Consider the following 19,263-nt stretch of genomic DNA (forward strand, 5'->3'; position numbering starts at 1 on the left):
GACATGGTCCGATACCCGCGGACGACCCTGAGCGCCATGCGCCTCTGCACCCGACGCAGCATAGTCATGCTGCGCCGGGAGGCAGCCAGGTCGTCCGCCCAGACGGGGGCCCCGTATAGGACCACCGACTGGACCATTGCCACATAGAGGCGACGAACTCGGCCCGCCGGGCCCCCCAGGTTGGGCAGGATCCGGCCCAGAGCCGCAACCATCCTTTCCAACCGGGGGACCAGGCAGCGGAAATGCTTCTCGAAACGCCAGTGGCTATCGAGGATCAGCCCCAGATACCTGATCTGGGGCTTCACCTCGATGTCAGCCCCACCCACCCGGATCAGAGGGGGTGGCGGATCCTGCCGAGGTGAATGAAACGCAATCACCTCGGTCTTATGGACCGCCACCGTCATCCCCATCCCCCTGATCCGGTCGACGACGCGTTGCGACCCCTCCTCCGCGCGACGCATGGCCCTCCCCCAGTGCGCCCCGACGGCCAGCACCAGTGTGTCATCCGCATAACACACCGTGCTGACGCCGTCGGGGAGGCCGGCCCGCAACACCGAGTCGTACGCGATGTTCCACAGGAGTGGCCCGAGGACCGACCCCTGCGGAACACCGCAGTACACCTCCCTCCGCATATCACCATCCCGGCCCGGATACTCGATCCACCTGCCGCGGAGATAATCCCCGACGACCGCCCTGAGACAAGGGGGGACTCGGTGATATTCGAGTCCCCTCCTTATCTCTTCCCAGGGGAGGGTGTTAAAGGCATTGGCAATATCCTTGGATATTGCCAATGCCACCCCTCCCCGGGAGACGGCCGCCTCCGAGAGGGCCCTCACACGACCTATCGCGTCGATAGTCGATCGGCCCCCCCGGAAACCGAACTGGCAGTCGGCCAGACCGGGATCACCCCGCGACAGGTGCTCGACGAGGCGGGCAGCAATCACACGCTCGAAGAGCTTGCCCACCTCGTCGAGGAGACAAATGGGCCGGTATGCGGAGGGAGACTCCGCGGGCCGACCCTCCTTCCGGAGGAGGACCATCCTCGCCACCTTCCAACTGGGGGGGAATCGCCCGTTCCTCAGGCAGCGGTCGAACAACCGCCTGAGGTCGGCCCCAAGGACGCCCTGGGTCAAGACCCAAACCCGGCCGGGCACACCATCCGGACCCGGGGCCGTGTTACGAACCCCGAGCCGTCTGATGGCCGCTGCCAGCTCCTCCTGCGTGACCCCCAGCTCGGCCGTCCACTCCACTGGGACAGCCGCCGCCGCCGGAGGACGCGGTCCCCTCTCCACAATTGGGAAGAGTGTATTGACCACGTCCTCCAGCAGCCGGGGGTCAAGACCCTCGGTGACGGGGGGCGCCCACGGGCGGAGCTTATTCAGCACCACCTTATATGGGCGCCCCCATGGATCGTCATCAAGGGTCTGGAGGAGCTCCTTCCATGCATCAGACACATACTTTCGCATTCTCCACAAACTTGTTGAACGGATCCTGCGTTTTTTCTGGTTTGGATCACGTAGTAATGCGGTACCACACTGAAACACTCAATTAAACCTGGTCTTGAAAAATATTTTAGAGGATAACGCATGTTAGGTCTGGATTAGGTCTAGGATTTGCCCTAGTCAGGCTCATAATTTCGCATATTTCTCATACTTCATGGCTAGATCCTGGGCGTTTTCTGGATTGGATCACGTAGTAATGTGGTGCCACACTGAAACAGTCGATTAAACCTGGTCTTGATAAATATTTTAGAGGATAACGCATGTTAGGTCTGGGTTAGGTGTAGGATTTGCCCTAATCAGGCTCATAATTTCGCATATTTCTCGTAGTTGAAGGCCAGATTCTTGGCTTTTTCTGGTTTGGATCACGTAGTAATGTGGCACCACACTGCAACAGTCGATTAAAACAGGTTTCGAACAATATTTTTGAGGGTAACGTATGTTAGGTCTGGGTTAGTCCTGGAATTTTCCATGATCAGACACATACTTTCGCATTCTTCACATACTTGTTGAGCGGATCCTGGGTTTTTTCTGGATTGGATCACGTAGTAATGTGGTACCACACTGAAACAGTAAATTAAACCTAGTTTCGATCAATATTTTAGAGGATAACACAAGTTAGGTCTGGGATAGTTCCGGGATTTGCCCTCATCAGGCTCATAATTTCGCATATTTCTGATACTTCATGGCTAGTTCCTGGGCTTTTTCTGGATTGGATCTCGTAGTAATGTGGTACCACACTGAAACAGTAAATTAAACCTGGTTTCGATCAATATTGTAGAGGATAATGCAAGTTAGGTCTGGGATAGGTCCGGGATTTGCCCCCATGAGGGTCATATTTTCGCATTTTTCACATACTTGTTGAACAGATCCCTGGCTTTTTCTGGTTTGGATCACGTAGTAATGTGGTACCACACTGAAACAGTCCATTAAACCTAGTTTCGATCAATATTTTAGAGAATAACTCATGTTAGGTCTAGGTTAGGTCTGGGATTTGCTCTCGTCAGGCTCGTACTTTTGCATATTTCTCATACTTGATGGCCAGATTCTGGGCTTTTTCTGGTTTGGATCCCGTAGTAATGTGGTACCACACTGAAACAGTCCATTAAACCTGGTTTCGATGAATATTTTAGAGAATAACTCATGTTAGGTCTAGGTTAGGTCTGGGATTTGCCCTCATCAGGCTCATAGTTTCGCGTTTCTCACATACTCGTTGAACAGATCCTTGGTTTTTTCTGGTTTGCATCACGTAGTAATGTGGTACCACACTGAAACAGTCCATTAAACCTGGTGTCGATCAATATTTCAGAGGATAACGCATGTTAGGTCTGGATTAGGTCAAGGACTTGCTAGTCAAGCTCAGAATTTCGTATATTTGTCATACTTGATGGCCAGATTCTGTGCTTTATCTGGTTTGGATACCGTAGTAATGTGGTACCACACTGAAACAGTCCATTTAACCTGGCTTCGATCAATATTTTAGAGGATAACGCATGTTATGTCTAGGTTAGGTCCGGGATTTGCCCCCATGAGGGTCATATTTTCGCATTTTTCACATACTTGTTGAACAGATCCCTGGCTTTTTCTGGTTTGGATCACGTAGTAATGTGGTACCACACTGAAACAGTCCATTAAACCTGGTTTCGATCAATATTTTAGAGGATAGCGCATGTTAAGTCTGGGATAGGTCTGGGATTTGCCCTCATCAGGCTCATACTTTCGCATATTTCTCATACTTGATGGCTAGATCCTGGGCTCTTTCTGGATTAGATCCCGTAGTAATGTGGTACCACACTGAAACAGTCCATTAAACCTGGTTTCGATCAATATTTTAGAGGATAACGCAAGTTATGTCTGGGATAGGTCTAGCATTTGCCCTCAGCAGGCTCATACTTTCGCATGTTTCTCATACTTGATGGCCAGATTCTTGGCTTTTTCTGGTTTGGATCCCGTAGTAATGCGGTACCACACAGAAACAGTCCATTAAACCTGGTTTCGATCAATATTTTAGCATATAACGCATGTTATGTCTAGGTTAGGCCTGGGATTTGCCCTAATCAGGCTCATAATTTCGCATATTTCTCATACTTCAAGGCTTGATCCGGGGCTTTTTCTGGATTGGATCACGTAGTAATGTGGTACCACACTGAAACAGTAAACTAAACCTCGGTTCGATCAATATTTTAGAGGATAACGCAAGCTAGGTCTGGGGTAGGTCTGGGATTCGCCCTCATCAGGGTCATATTTTCGCATTTTTCACATACTTGTTGAACAGATCCCTGGCTTTTTCTGGTTCGGATCACGTTGTAATGTGGTACCACACTGAAACAGTTCATTAAACCTGGTTTCGATCAATATTTTAGAGGATAACGCATGTTAGGTGTGGGATAGGTCAGGGATTTGCTCTCATCAGGCTCGTACTTTCGCATTCTTCACATACTTGTTGTACAGATCCTGCGTTTTTCTGGTTTGGATCACGTAGAAAATGTGGTACCACACTGAAACTGTCCATTTAACCTGGTTTCGATCAATATTTTAGAGGACAACGTAAGTTAGGTCTGGGATAGGTCTGGGATTTGCCCTCATCAGGCTCGTACTTTCGCATTTTTCTCATACTTGTTGAACAGATCCTGGGTTTTTCTGGTTTGGATCACGTAGAAAATGTGGTACCACACTGAATCTGTCCTTTTAACCTGGTTTCGATCAATATTTTAGAGGACAACGCAAGTTAGGTCTGGGACAGGTCTGGGATTTGGCCTCATCAGGCTCATAGTTTCGCGTTTTTCACATACTTGTTGTACAGATCCTGGGTTTTTTCTGGTTTGGATCACGTAGTTATGTGGTACCACACTGAAACATTCAATTAAACCTGGTCTTGATAAAAATTTTACAGAATCACTCATGTTAGGTCTTGGTTAGGTCAGGGATTTGCTCTCATTAGGCTCGTACATTCGCATTCTCCACATACTTGTTGAACGGATCCTGGGTTTTTGTCTGGTTTGGATCACGTAGTAATGTGGTACCACACTGAAACAGTCCATTAAACCTGGTTTCGATCAATATTTAAGAGGATAACGCATGTTAGGTCTGTGATAGGACTGGGATTTGCCCTCATCAGGCTCGTACTTTCGCATTTTTCTCATACTTGTTGAACAGATCCTGGGTTTTTCTGGTTTGGATCACGTAGAAAGTGTGGTACCACACTGAATCTGTCCTTTTAACCTGGTTTCGATCAATATTTTAGAGGACAGCGCAAGTTAGGTCTGGGATAGGTCTGGGATTTGGCCTCATCAGGCTCATAGTTTCGCGTTTTTCACATACTTGTTGTACAGATCCTGGGTTTTTTCTGGTTTGGATCACGTAGTTATGTGGTACCACACTGAAACATTCAATTAAACCTGGTCTTGATAAATATTTTAGATGATAACGCATGTTATGTCTAGGTTAGGCCTGGGATTTGCCATCATCAGGTTCATATTTTCGCGTTCTTCACAGACTTGTTGTACAGACCCTGCGTTTTTTTCTGGTTTGGATCACGTAGTAATGTGGTACCACACTGGAACAGACGATTAAACCTGGTTTCGATCAATATTTTTGAGGGTAAAGCATGTTAGGTCTAGGTTAGGCCTGGGATTTTCCCTCAACAGACACATACTATCGCATTCTTCACATACTTGTTGAACGGATCCTGGGTTTTTTCTGGTTTGAATCACGTAGTAATGTGGTACCACACTGAAACATTCAATTAAACCTGGTCTTGATAAATATTTTAGAGGATAACGCAAGTTAGGTCTGGGATAGGTCTGGGATTTGCCCTCATCAGGGTCATATTTTCGCATTTTTCACATACTTGTTCTACAGATCCCTGGCTTTTTCTGGTTTGGATCACGTAGTAATGTGGTACCACACTGAAACAGTCCATTAAACCTGGTTTCGATCAATATTTAAGAGGATAACGCATGTTAGGTCTGAGATAGGTCTGAGATTTGCCCTCATCAGGCTCATAGTTTCGCGTTTTTCACATACTTGTTGAACAGATACTGGGTTTTTTCTGGTTTGGATCACGTAGTAATGTGGTACAACACTGAAACAGTCCATTAAACCTGGTTTCGATCAATATTTTAGAGAATAACGAATGTTAGGTCTTGGTTAGGTCTGGGATTTGCTCTCATCAGGCTCGTACTTTCGCATATTTCCATAGTTGATGGCCAGATTCTGGGCTTTTTCTGGTTTGGATCACGTAGTAATGTGGTACCACACTGAAACAGTCGATTAAAACAGGTTTCGGTCAATATTTTAGATGATAACGCAAGTTATGTCTCGGATAGGTCTGGGATTTGCCATCGTCAGGCTCATACTTTCGCCTTCTTCACATACTAGTTGTACAGATCCTGAGTTTTTTTCTGGTTTGGATCACGAAGTAATGTGGTACCACACTGAAACAGTCGATTAAACCTGGTTTCGATCAATAAGTTTGAGGGTAACGCATGTTAGGTCTGGGTTAGGTCTAGGATTTGCCCTCAGCGGGCTCATACTTTCGCATATTTCTCAGACTTGATGGCTAGATCCTGGGCATATTCTGGATTGGATCACGTAGTTATGTGGTATCACACTGAAACATTCAATTAATTCTGGTTTCGATCAATATTCTAGATGATAACGCAAGTTAGGTCTGGGATAGGTCCGGGATTTGCCCTCATCAGTGTCATATTTTCGCATTTTTCACATACTTGTTGAACAGATCCCTGGCATTTTCTGGTTTGGATCACGTAGTAGTGTGGTACCACACTGAAACAGTCCATCAAACCTGGTCTTGATAAATATTTTAGAGGATAACGCATGTTAGGTCTGGGTTAGGTCTAGGATTTGCCCTCAGCAGGCTCTACTTTCGCATATTTCTCATACTTGATGGCCAGATTCTGGGCTTTTTCTGGTTTGGATCCCGTAGTAATGTGGTGCCACACAGAAACAGCCCATTAGACCTGGTTTCGATCAATATTTTAGAGGATAACGCATGTTATGTCTAGTTTAGGCCGGGGATTTGCCCTCATCAGGGTCATATTTTCGCGTTCTTCACATACTTGTTAAACAGATCCTGGGTATTTTTGTGGTTTCGATCAGGTAGTAATGTGGTACCACACTGAAGCTGTCCTTTTAACCTGGTTTCGATCAATATTTTAGAGGACAACGCAAGTTAGGTCTGGGATAGGTCTGGGATTTGGCCTCATCAGGCTCATAGTTTCGCGTTTTTCACATACTTGTTGTACAGATCCTGGGTTTTTTCTGGTTTGGATCACGTAGTTATGTGGTACCACACTGAAACATTCAATTAATCCTGGTCTTGATAAATATTTTAGATGATAACGCATGTTATGTCTAGGTTAGGCCTGGGATTTGCCATCATCAGGTTCATATTTTCGCGTTCTTCACAGACTTGTTGTACAGACCCTGCGTTTTTTTCTGGTTTGGATCACGTAGTAATGTGGTACCACACTGGAACAGACGATTAAACCTGGTTTCGATCAATATTTTTGAGGGTAAAGCATGTTAGGTCTAGGTTAGGCCTGGGATTTTCCCTCAACAGACACATACTATCGCATTCTTCACATACTTGTTGAACGGATCCTGGGTTTTTTCTGGTTTGAATCACGTAGTAATGTGGTACCACACTGAAACATTCAATTAAACCTGGTCTTGATAAATATTTTAGAGGATAACGCAAGTTAGGTCTGGGATAGGTCTGGGATTTGCCCTCATCAGGGTCATATTTTCGCATTTTTCACATACTTGTTCTACAGATCCCTGGCTTTTTCTGGTTTGGATCACGTAGTAATGTGGTACCACACTGAAACAGTCCATTAAACCTGGTTTCGATCAATATTTAAGAGGATAACGCATGTTAGGTCTGAGATAGGTCTGAGATTTGCCCTCATCAGGCTCATAGTTTCGCGTCTTTCACATACTTGTTGAACAGATACTGGGTTTTTTCTGGTTTGGATCACGTAGTAATGTGGTACAACACTGAAACAGTCCATTAAACCTGGTTTCGATCAATATTTTAGAGAATAACGAATGTTAGGTCTTGGTTAGGTCTGGGATTTGCTCTCATCAGGCTCGTACTTTCGCATATTTCCATAGTTGATGGCCAGATTCTGGGCTTTTTCTGGTTTGGATCACGTAGTAATGTGGTACCACACTGAAACAGTCGATTAAAACAGGTTTCGGTCAATATTTTAGATGATAACGCAAGTTATGTCTCGGATACGTCTGGGATTTGCCATCGTCAGGCTCATACTTTCGCCTTCATCACATACTAGTTGTACAGATCCTGAGTTTTTTTCTGGTTTGGATCACGAAGTAATGTGGTGCCACACAGAAACAGCCCATTAGACCTGGTTTCGATAAATATTTTAGAGGATAACGCATGTTATGTCTAGTTTAGGCCGGGGATTTGCCCTCATCAGGGTCATATTTTCGCGTTCTTCACATACTTGTTAAACAGATCCTGGGTATTTTTGTGGTTTCGCTCAGGTAGTAATGTGGTACCACACTGAAACAGTCGATTAAACCTGGTTTCGATCAATATTTTTGAGGATAACGCATGTTAGGTCTTGGTTGGGCCTGGGATTTTCCTTCATCAGACACATACATTCGCATTCTCCACATACTTGTTGAACGGATCCTGGGTTCTTTCTGGTTTGGATCACGTAGTAATGTTGTACCACACTGACACAGTCGATTAAACCTGGTTTCGATCAATATTTAAGAGGATAACGCATGTTAGGTCTGTGATAGGACTGGGATTTGCCCTCATCAGGCTCATACTTTCGCGTTTTTCACATACTTGTTGGACAGATTCTGGGTTTTTTCTGGTTTGGATCACGTAGTAGTGTGGTACCACACTGAAACAGTCCATCAAACCTGGTCTTGATAAATATTTTAGAGGATAACGCATGTTAGGTCTGGGTTAGGTCTAGGATTTGCCCTCAGCAGGCTCTACTTTCGCATATTTCTCATACTTGATGGCCAGATTCTGGGCTTTTTCTGGTTTGGATCCCGTAGTAATGTGGTGCCACACAGAAACAGCCCATTAGACCTGGTTTCGATCAATATTTTAGAGAATAACGAATGTTAGGTCTTGGTTAGGTCTGGGATTTGCTCTCATCAGGCTCGTACTTTCGCATATTTCCATAGTTGATGGCCAGATTCTGGGCTTTTTCTGGTTTGGATCACGTAGTAATGTGGTACCACACTGAAACAGTCGATTAAAACAGGTTTCGGTCAATATTTTAGATGATAACGCAAGTTATGTCTCGGATAGGTCTGGGATTTGCCATCGTCAGGCTCACACTTTCGCCTTCTTCACATACTAGTTGTACAGATCCTGAGTTTTTTTCTGGTTTGGATCACGAAGTAATGTGGTACCACACTGAAACAGTCGATTAAACCTGGTTTCGATCAATATTTAAGAGGATAACGCATGTTAGGTCTGTGATAGGACTGGGATTTGCCCTCATCAGGCTCATACTTTCGCGTTTTTCACATACTTGTTGGACAGATTCTGGGTTTTTTCTGGTTTGGATCACGTAGTAATGTGGTACCACACTGAAACAATCAATTAAACCTGGTCTGGATAAATATTTTAGAGGATAGCGCATGTTAGGTCTGGGTTAGGTCTAGGATTTGCTCTAATCAGGCTCATAATTTCGCATATTTCTCATACTTCATGGCTAGATCCTGGGCTTTTTCTGGTCTGGATCACGTAGTAATGTGGTACCACACTGGAACAGTTCATTAAACCTGGTTTCGATCCATATTTTACAGAATCACTCATGTTAGGTCTTGGTTAGGTCAGGGATTTGCTCTCATTAGGCTCGTACATTCGCATTCTCCACATACTTGTTGAACGGATCCTGGGTTTTTGTCTGGTTTGGATCACGTAGTAATGTGGTACCACACTGAAACAGTCCATTAAACCTGGTTTCGATCAATATTTTAGAGAATAATGCATGTTAGGTCTTGGTTAGGTCTGGGATTTGCTCTCATCAGGCTCGTACTTTCGCATATTTCTCATAGTTGATGGCCAGATTCTGGGCTTTTTCTGGTTTGGATCACGTAGTAATGTGGCGCCACACTGCGACAGTCGATTAAAACAGGTTTCGAACAATATTTTTGAGGGTAACGCATGTTAGGTCTAGGTTAGTCCTGGAATTTTCCCTCATCAGACACATACTTTCGCATGCTTCACATACTTGTTGAACCGTTCCTGGGAGTTTTTTTTGTTTGGATCACGTAGTAATGTGGTACCACACTGAAACAGTCGATTAAATCTGGTCTTGATAAATTTTTTAGAGGATAACGCATGTTAGGTCTGGGTTAGGTGTTGGAATTGCCCTAATCAGGCTCCTAATTTCGCATATTTCTGATACTTCATGGCTAGTTCCTGGGCTTTTTCTGGATTGGATCACGTAGTAATGTGGTACCATATTGAAACAGTCCATTAAACCTGGTTTCGATCAATATTTTAGAGAATAACGCATGTTAGGTCTTGGTTAGGTCTGGGATTTGCTCTCAACAGGCTCGCGCTTTCGCATATTTCTCATACTTGATGGCCAGATCCTGGGCTCTCTCTGGATTGGATCACGTAGTAGTGTAGTACCACACTGAAACAGTCCATTAAACCTGGTTTCGATCAATATTTTAGAGAATAACTCATATTAGGTCTAGGTTAGGTCTGGGATTTGCTCTCATCAGGCTCGTATTTTCGTATATTTCTCATACTTGATGGCCAGATCCTGGGCTTTTTCTGGATTGGATCACGTAGTAATGTGGTACCACACTGAAACAGTCCATTAAACCTGGTTTCGATCAATATTTTAGAGGATAACGCAAGTTAGGTCTGGGATCGGTCAGGGATTTGCCCTCATCAGGCTCACGGTTTCGCGTTTTTCACATACTTGTTGAACAGATCCGGGGTTTTTTCTGGTTTGGAGCACGTAGTAATGTGGTACCACGCTGAAACAGTCGATTAATCATGGTTTCGATCAATATTTTTGAGGGTAACGCATGTTAGGTCTAGGTTAGGCCTGGGATTTGCCCTCATCAGGGTCATACTTTCGCGTTTTCCACATACTTGCTGAACAGATCCCTGGCTTATTCTGGTTTGGATCATGTACCAATGTCGTACCACACTGAAACAGTCCATTAAACCTGGTTTGGATCAATATTTTAGATGACAACGCATGTTAGGTCTGGGATCGGTCAGGGATTTGCCCTCATCAGGCTCAAGGTTTCGCGTTTTTCACATACTTGTTGAACAGATCCGGGGTTTTTTCTGGTTTGGATCACGTAGTAAAGTGGTACCACACTAAAACAGTCGATTAAACCTGGTTTCGATCAATATTTTTGAGGGTAACGCATGTTAGGTCTAGGTTAGGCCTGGGATTTTCCCTCATCAGACACATATTTTCGCATTCTTCACATACTTGTTGAACGGATCCTGGGTTTTTTCTGGTTTGGATCACGTAGTAATGTAGTACCACACTGAAACAGTCCATTAAACCTGGTTTGGATCAATATTTTAGATGATAACGCATGTTAGGTCTGGGATCGGTCAGGGATTTGCCCTCATCAGGCTCAAGGTTTCGCGATTTTCACATACTTGTTGAACAGATCCCTGGCTTTTTCTGGTTTGGAGCACGTAGTAATGTGGTACAACACTGAAACAGTCCATTAAACCTGGTTTCGATCAATATTTTAGAGGATAACGCATGTTAGGTCTGGGATAGGTCAGGGATTTGCCCTCATCAGGCTCAAGGTTTCGCGTTTTTCACATACTTGTTGAACAGATCCTGGGTTTTTTCTGGTTTGGATCACGTAGTAATGTGGAACCATACTGAAACGGTCCATTAAACCTGGTTTCGATCAATATTTTAGAGAATAACGCATGTTAGGTCTTGGTTAGGTCTGGGATTTGCTCTCATCAGGATCATACTTTCGCATAGTTCTCATACTTGTTGAACAGATCCTGGGTTTCTCTGGTTTGGATCACGTAGTAATGTGGTACCACACTGAAACAGTCCATTAAACCTAGTTTCGATCAATATTTTAGAGGATAACGCATGTTAGGTCTGGGATAGGTCTGGGATTTGCCCCCATCAGGCTCATAGTTTCGCGTTATTCACATACTTGTTGAACAGATCCCTGGCTTTTTCTGGTTTGGAGCACGTAGTAATGTGGTACCACACTGAAACAGTCCATTAAACCTGGTTTCGATCAATGTTTTAGAGAATAACGCATGATAGGTCTAGGTTAGGTCTGGGATTTGCACTCATCAGGCTCGTATTTTCGTATATTTCTCATACTTGATGGCCAGATCCTGGGTTTTTCCTGGATTGTATCAAGTAGTAATGTGGTACCACACTGAAACAGTCCATTAAACCTGGTTTCGATGAATATTTCAGAGGATAACGCATGTTATGTCTAGGTTAGGCCTGGGATTTGCCCTCATCAGACACATACCTTCGCGTTCTCCAGAAACTTGTTGAACCGATCCTGGGTTTTTTCTAGTTTGGATCACGTAGAAATGTGGTACCACACTGAAACAGTCCATTAAACTTGGTTTCGATCAATATTTTAGAGGATAACGCATGTTAGGTCTGGGATAGTTCTGGTATTTGCCCTCATCAGGCTCATAGTTTTGCGTTTCTCACATACTCGTTGAACAGTTCCTGGGTTTTTTCTGGTTTGGATCACGTAGTAATGTGGTACCATACTGAAACAGTCCATTAAACCTGGTTTCGATCAATATTTTAGAGAATAACGCATGTTAGGTCTTGGTTAGGTCTGGGATTTGCTCTCATCAGGCTCGCGCTTTCGCATATTTCTCATACTTGATGGCCAGATTCTGTGCTTTTTCTGGTTTGGATACCGTAGTAATGTGGTACCACACTGAAACAGTCCATTTAACCTGGCTTCGATCAATATTTTAGAGGATAACGCATGTTATGTCTAGGTTAGGTCCGGGATTTGCCCCCATGAGGGTCATATTTTCGCATTTTTCACATACTTGTTGAACAGATCCCTGGCTTTTTCTGGTTTGGATCACGTAGTAATGTGGTACAACACTGAAACAGTCCATTAAGCCTGGTTTCGATCAATATTTTAGAGGATAACGCATGTTAAGTCTGGGATAGGTCTGGGATTTGCCCTCATCAGGCTCATACTTTCGCATATTTCTCATACTTGATGGCTAGATCCTGGGCTCTTTCTGGATTGGATCACGTAGTAATGTGGTACCACACTGAAACAGTCCATTAAACCTGGTTTCGATCAATATTTTAGAGGATAACGCAAGTTATGTCTGGGATAGGTCTAGCATTTGCCCTCAGCAGGCTCATACTTTCGCATATTTCTCATACTTGATGGCCAGATTCTTGGCTTTTTCTGGTTTGGATCCCGTAGTAATGCGGTACCACACAGAAACAGTCCATTAAACCTGGTTTCGATCAATATTTTAGAGGATAACGCATGTTAGGTCTGGATTAGGTCTAGGACTTGCTAGTCAGGCTCATAATTTCGCATATTTGTCATACTTGATGGCTAGCACCTGGGCTTTTTCTGGATTGGATCACGTAGTAATGTGGTACCACACTGATACAGTCCATTAAACCTGGTTTCGATCAATATTTTAGAGAATAACTCATGTTAGGTCTAGGTTAGGTCTGGGATTTGCTCTCATCAGGCTCGCGCTTTCGCATATTTCTCATACTTGATGGCCAGATTCTGTGCTTTTTCTGGTTTGGATTCCGTAGTAATGTGGTACCTCACTGAAACAGTCCATTAAACCTGGTTTCGATCAATATTCTAGAGGATAACGCATGTTATGTCTAGGTTAGGCCTGGGATTTGCCCTCATCAGACTCATACTTTCGCATTCTCCACATACTTGTTGAACAGATCCTGGTTTTTTTCTGGTTTGGATCAGGTAGTAATGTAGTACCACACTGAAAAATTCAATTAAGCCTGGTCTTGATAAACATTTTACAGGATAACGCATGTTAGGTCTGGGTTAGATCTAGGATTTGCACTCAGCAGGCTCATACTTTCGCATGCTTCACATACTTGTTGAACCGTTCCTGGGAGTTTTTTTTGTTTGGATCACGTAGTAATGTGGTACCACACTGAAACAGTCGATTAAATCTGGTCTTGATAAATATTTTAGAGGATAACGCATGTTAGGTCTGGGTTAGGTGTTGGAATTGCCCTAATCAGGCTCCTAATTTCGCATATTTCTGATACTTCATGGCTAGTTCCTGGGCTTTTTCTGGATTGGATCACGTAGTAATGTGGTACCATATTGAAACAGTCCATTAAACCTGGTTTCGATCAATATTTTAGAGAATAACGCATGTTAGGTCTTGGTTAGGTCTGGGATTTGCTCTCAACAGGCTCGCGCTTTCGCATATTTCTCATACTTGATGGCCAGATCCTGGGCTCTCTCTGGATTGGATCACGTAGTAGTGTAGTACCACACTGAAACAGTCCATTAAACCTGGTTTCGATCAATATTTTAGAGAATAACTCATATTAGGTCTAGGTTAGGTCTGGGATTTGCTCTCATCAGGCTCGTATTTTCGTATATTTCTCATACTTGATGGCCAGATCCTGGGCTTTTTCTGGATTGGATCACGTAGTAATGTGGTACCACACTGAAACAGTCCATTAAACCTGGTTTCGATCAATATTTTAGAGGATAACGCAAGTTAGGTCTGGGATCGGTCAGGGATTTGCCCTCATCAGGCTCACGGTTTCGCGTTTTTCACATACTTGTTGAACAGATCCGGGGTTTTTTCTGGTTTGGAGCACGTAGTAATGTGGTACCACGCTGAAACAGTCGATTAGTCATGGTTTCGATCAATATTTTTGAGGGTAACGCATGTTAGGTCTAGGTTAGGCCTGGGATTTGCCCTCATCAGGGTCATACTTTCGCGTTTTCCACATACTTGCTGAACAGATCCCTGGCTTATTCTGGTTTGGATCATGTACCAATGTCGTACCACACTGAAACAGTCCATTAAACCTGGTTTGGATCAATATTTTAGATGACAACGCATGTTAGGTCTGGGATCGGTCAGGGATTTGCCCTCATCAGGCTCAAGGTTTCGCGTTTTTCACATACTTGTTGAACAGATCCGGGGTTTTTTCTGGTTTGGATCACGTAGTAAAGTGGTACCACACTAAAACAGTCGATTAAACCTGGTTTCGATCAATATTTTTGAGGGTAACGCATGTTAGGTCTAGGTTAGGCCTGGGATTTTCCCTCATCAGACACATATTTTCGCATTCTTCACATACTTGTTGAACGGATCCTGGGTTTTTTCTGGTTTGGATCACGTAGTAATGTAGTACCACACTGAAACAGTCCATTAAACCTGGTTTGGATCAATATTTTAGATGATAACGCATGTTAGGTCTGGGATCGGTCAGGGATTTGCCCTCATCAGGCTCAAGGTTTCGCGATTTTCACATACTTGTTGAACAGATCCCTGGCTTTTTCTGGTTTGGAGCACGTAGTAATGTGGTACCTCACTGAAACAGTCCATTAAACCTGGTTTCGATCAATATTTTAGAGGATAACGCATGTTAGGTCTGGGATAGGTCAGGGATTTGCCCTCATCAGGCTCAAGGTTTCGCGTTTTTCACATACTTGTTGAACAGATCCTGGGTTTTTTCTGGTTTGGATCACGTAGTAATGTGGAACCATACTGAAACAGTCCATTAAACCTGGTTTCGATCAATATTTTAGAGAATAACGCATGTTAGGTCTTGGTTAGGTCTGGGATTTGCTCTCATCAGGATCATACTTTCGCATAGTTCTCATACTTGTTGAACAGATCCTGGGTTTCTCTGGTTTGGATCACGTAGTAATGTGGTACCACACTGAAACAGTCCATTAAACCTAGTTTCGATCAATATTTTAGAGGATAACGCATGTTAGGTCTGGGATAGGTCTGGGATTTGCCCCCATCAGGCTCATAGTTTCGCGTTTTTCACATACTTGTTGAACAGATCCCTGGCTTTTTCTGGTTTGGAGCACGTAGTAATGTGGTACCACACTGAAACAGTCCATTAAACCTGGTTTCGATCAATGTTTTAGAGAATAACGCATGTTAGGTCTAGGTTAGGTCTGGGATTTGCACTCATCAGGCTCGTATTTTCGTATATTTCTCATACTTGATGGCCAGATCCTGGGCTTTTCCTGGATTGTATCAAGTAGTAATGTGGTACCACACTGAAACAGTCCATTAAACCTGGTTTCGATGAATATTTCAGAGGATAACGCATGTTATGTCTAGGTTAGGCCTGGGATTTGCCCTCATCAGACACATACCTTCGCATTCTCCAGAAACTTGTTGAACCGATCCTGGGTTTTTTCTAGTTTGGATCACGTAGAAATGTGGTACCACACTGAAACAGTCCATTAAACTTGGTTTCGATCAATATTTTAGAGGATAACGCATGTTAGGTCTGGGATAGTTCTGGTATTTGCCCTCATCAGGCTCATAGTTTTGCGTTTCTCACATACTCGTTGAACAGTTCCTGGGTTTTTTCTGGTTTGGATCACGTAGTAATGTGGTACCATACTGAAACAGTCCATTAAACCTGGTTTCGATCAATATTTTAGAGAATAACGCATGTTAGGTCTTGGTTAGGTCTGGGATTTGCTCTCATCAGGCTCGCGCTTTCGCATATTTCTCATACTTGATGGCCAGATTCTGTGCTTTTTCCGGTTTGGATCACGTAGTCATGTGGTACCACACTGAAAAAGTCAATTAAACCTGGTTTCTATCAATATTTTAGAGGACAACGCAAGTTAGGCCTGGGACAGGTCAGGGATTTGCCCTCATCAGGGTCATACTTTCGCATTTTTCACATACTTGTTGAACAGATCCTGGGTTTTTCTGGTTTGGATCACGTAGTAATGTGGTACCACACTGAAACAGTCCATTTAACCTGGTTTCGATGAATATTTTAGAGGATAACGCAAGTTATGTCTGGGGTAGGTCTGGGATTTGCCCCCGTCAGGCTCATACTATCGCATTCTTCACATACTTGTTGTACAGATCCTGGGTTTTTTTCTGGTATGGATCACGTAGTAATGTGGTACCACACTGAAACAGTCCATTAAACCTGGTTTCGATCAATATTTTTGAGGGTAACGCATGTTAGGTCTAGGTTAGCCCTGGGATTTTCCCTCATCACACACATACTTTCGCATTCTTCACATACTTGTTGAACGGATCCTGGGTTTTTTCTGGTTTGGATCACGTAGTAAGGTGGTACCACACTGAAAAAGTCCATTAAACCTGGTTTCGATGAATATTTTAGAGAATAACTCATGTTAGGTCTAGGTTAGGTCTGGGATTTGCTCTCGTCAGGCTGGTACTTTTGCATATTTCTCATACTTGATGGCCAGATTCTGGGCTTTTTCTGGTTTGGATCCCGTAGTAATGTGGTACCACACTAAAACAGTCCATTAAACCTGGTTTCGATCAATATTTTAGAGGACAACGCAAGATAGGCCTGGGACAGGTCAGGGATTTGCCCTCATCAGGGTCATACTTTCGCATTTTTCACATACTTGTTGAACAGATCCTGGGTTTTTCTGGTTTGGATCACGTAGTAATGTGGTACCACATTGAAACAGTCCATTAAACCTGGTTTCGATGAATAGTTCAGAGGATAACGCTTGTTATGTCTAGGTTAGGCCTGCGATTTGCCCTCATCAGACACATACCTTCGCATTCTCCACATACTTGTTGAACCGATCCTGGGTTTTTTTTGGTCTGGATCACGTAGCAATGTGGTACCACACTGAAACAGACCATTAAACTTGGTTTCGATCAATATTTTAGAGGATAACGCATGTTAGGTATGGGATAGGTTTGGGTTTTGCCCTCATCAGGCTCATAGTTTCGCGTTTCTCACACACTCGTTGAACAGATCCCGGGTTTTTTCTGGTTTGGATCACGTAGTCATGTGGTACCACACTGAAAAAGTCAATTAAACCTGGTTTCGATCAATATTTTGGAGAATAACTCATGTTAGGTCTGGGTTAGGTCTCGGATTTGCTCTCATCAGGCTCGTATTTTCGTATATTTCTCATACTTGATGGCCAGATCCTGGGCATTTTCTGGATTGGATCACGTAGTAATGTGGTACCACACTGAAACAGTCCATTTAACCTGGTTTCGATGAATATTTTAGAGGATAACGCATGTTAGGTCTTGGTTAGGTCTGGGATTTGCTCTCATCAGGCTCATACTTTGGCATATTTCTCATACTTGATGGCTAGATCGTGGGCTTTTTCTGGATTGGATCACGGAGTAATGTGGTACCACACTGAAACAGTCCATTAAACCTAGTTTCGATCAATATTTTAGAGGATAACGCATGTTAGGTCTAGGTTAGGCCTGGGATTTGCCCTCATCAGGGTCATACTTTCGCGTTTTTCACATACTTGCTGAACAGATCCCTGGCTTATTCTGGTTTGGATCATGTACTAATGTCGTACCACACTGAAACAGTCCATTAAACCTGGTTTGGATCAATATTTTAGATGATAACGCAAGTTATGTCAGGGATAAGTCTTGGATTTGCCCTCGTCAGTCTCATACTTTCGCATTCTTCACATACTTGTTGTACAGATCCTGGGTTTTTTTCTGGTTTGGATCACGTAGTAATGTGGTACCGCACTGAAACAGTCGATTAAACCTGGTTTCGATCAATAATTTTGAGGGTAACGCATGTTAGGTCCAGGTTAGTCCTGGAATTTTCCCTCATCAGACACATACTTTCGCATGCTTCACATACTTGTTGAACCGTTCTTGGGATTTTTCTGGTTTGGATCACGTACTAATGTGGTACTACACTGAAACCGTCGATTAAACCTGGTCTTGATAAATATTTTAGAGCATAACGCATGTTAGGTCTGGGTTAGGTGTAGGATTTGCCCTAATCAGGCTCATAATTTCGCATATTTCTGATACTTCATGGCTAGTTCCTGGGCTTTTACTGGATTGGATCTCGTAGTAATGTGGTACCACACTGATACAGTAAAGTAAACCTGGTTTCGATCAATATTTTAGAAGATAACGCAAGTTAGGTCTGGGATAGGTCCGGGTTTTGCCCCCATCGGGGTCGTAGTTTCGCGTTTTTCACATACTTGTTGAATAGATTCTGGGTTTTTTCTGGTTTGGATCACGTAGTAATGTGGTACCACACAGAAACAGACGATTAAACCTGGTCTTGATAAATATATTAGAGGATAACTCATGTTAGGTCTGGGTTATGTGTGGGATTTGCCCTAATCAGGCTCATGATTTCGCATATTTCTGGTACTTCATGGCTAGTTCCTGGGCTTTTTCTGGATTGGATCTCGTAGTAATGTGGTACCACACTGAAACAGTAAATTAAACCTGGTTTCGATCAATATTTTAGAAGATAACGCAAGTTAGGTCTGCGATAGGTCCGGGTTTTGCCCCCATCGGGGTCGTAGTTTCGCGTTCTTCACAGAATTGTTCAACAGATCCTGCGTCTTTTTCTGGTTTGAATAACGTAGTAATGTGGTACCACACTGGAACAGACGATTAAACCTGGTTTCGATCAATATTTTAGAGAATAACTCATGTTAGGTCTAGGTTAGGTCTGGGATTTTCCCACAACAGACACATACTATCGCATTCTTCACATACTTGTTGAAC

The sequence above is a fragment of the Colletes latitarsis genome, chromosome 9 (genome assembly GCF_051014445.1).
Source record: "Colletes latitarsis isolate SP2378_abdomen chromosome 9, iyColLati1, whole genome shotgun sequence".
NCBI classification, from domain to species: domain Eukaryota; kingdom Metazoa; phylum Arthropoda; class Insecta; order Hymenoptera; family Colletidae; genus Colletes; species Colletes latitarsis.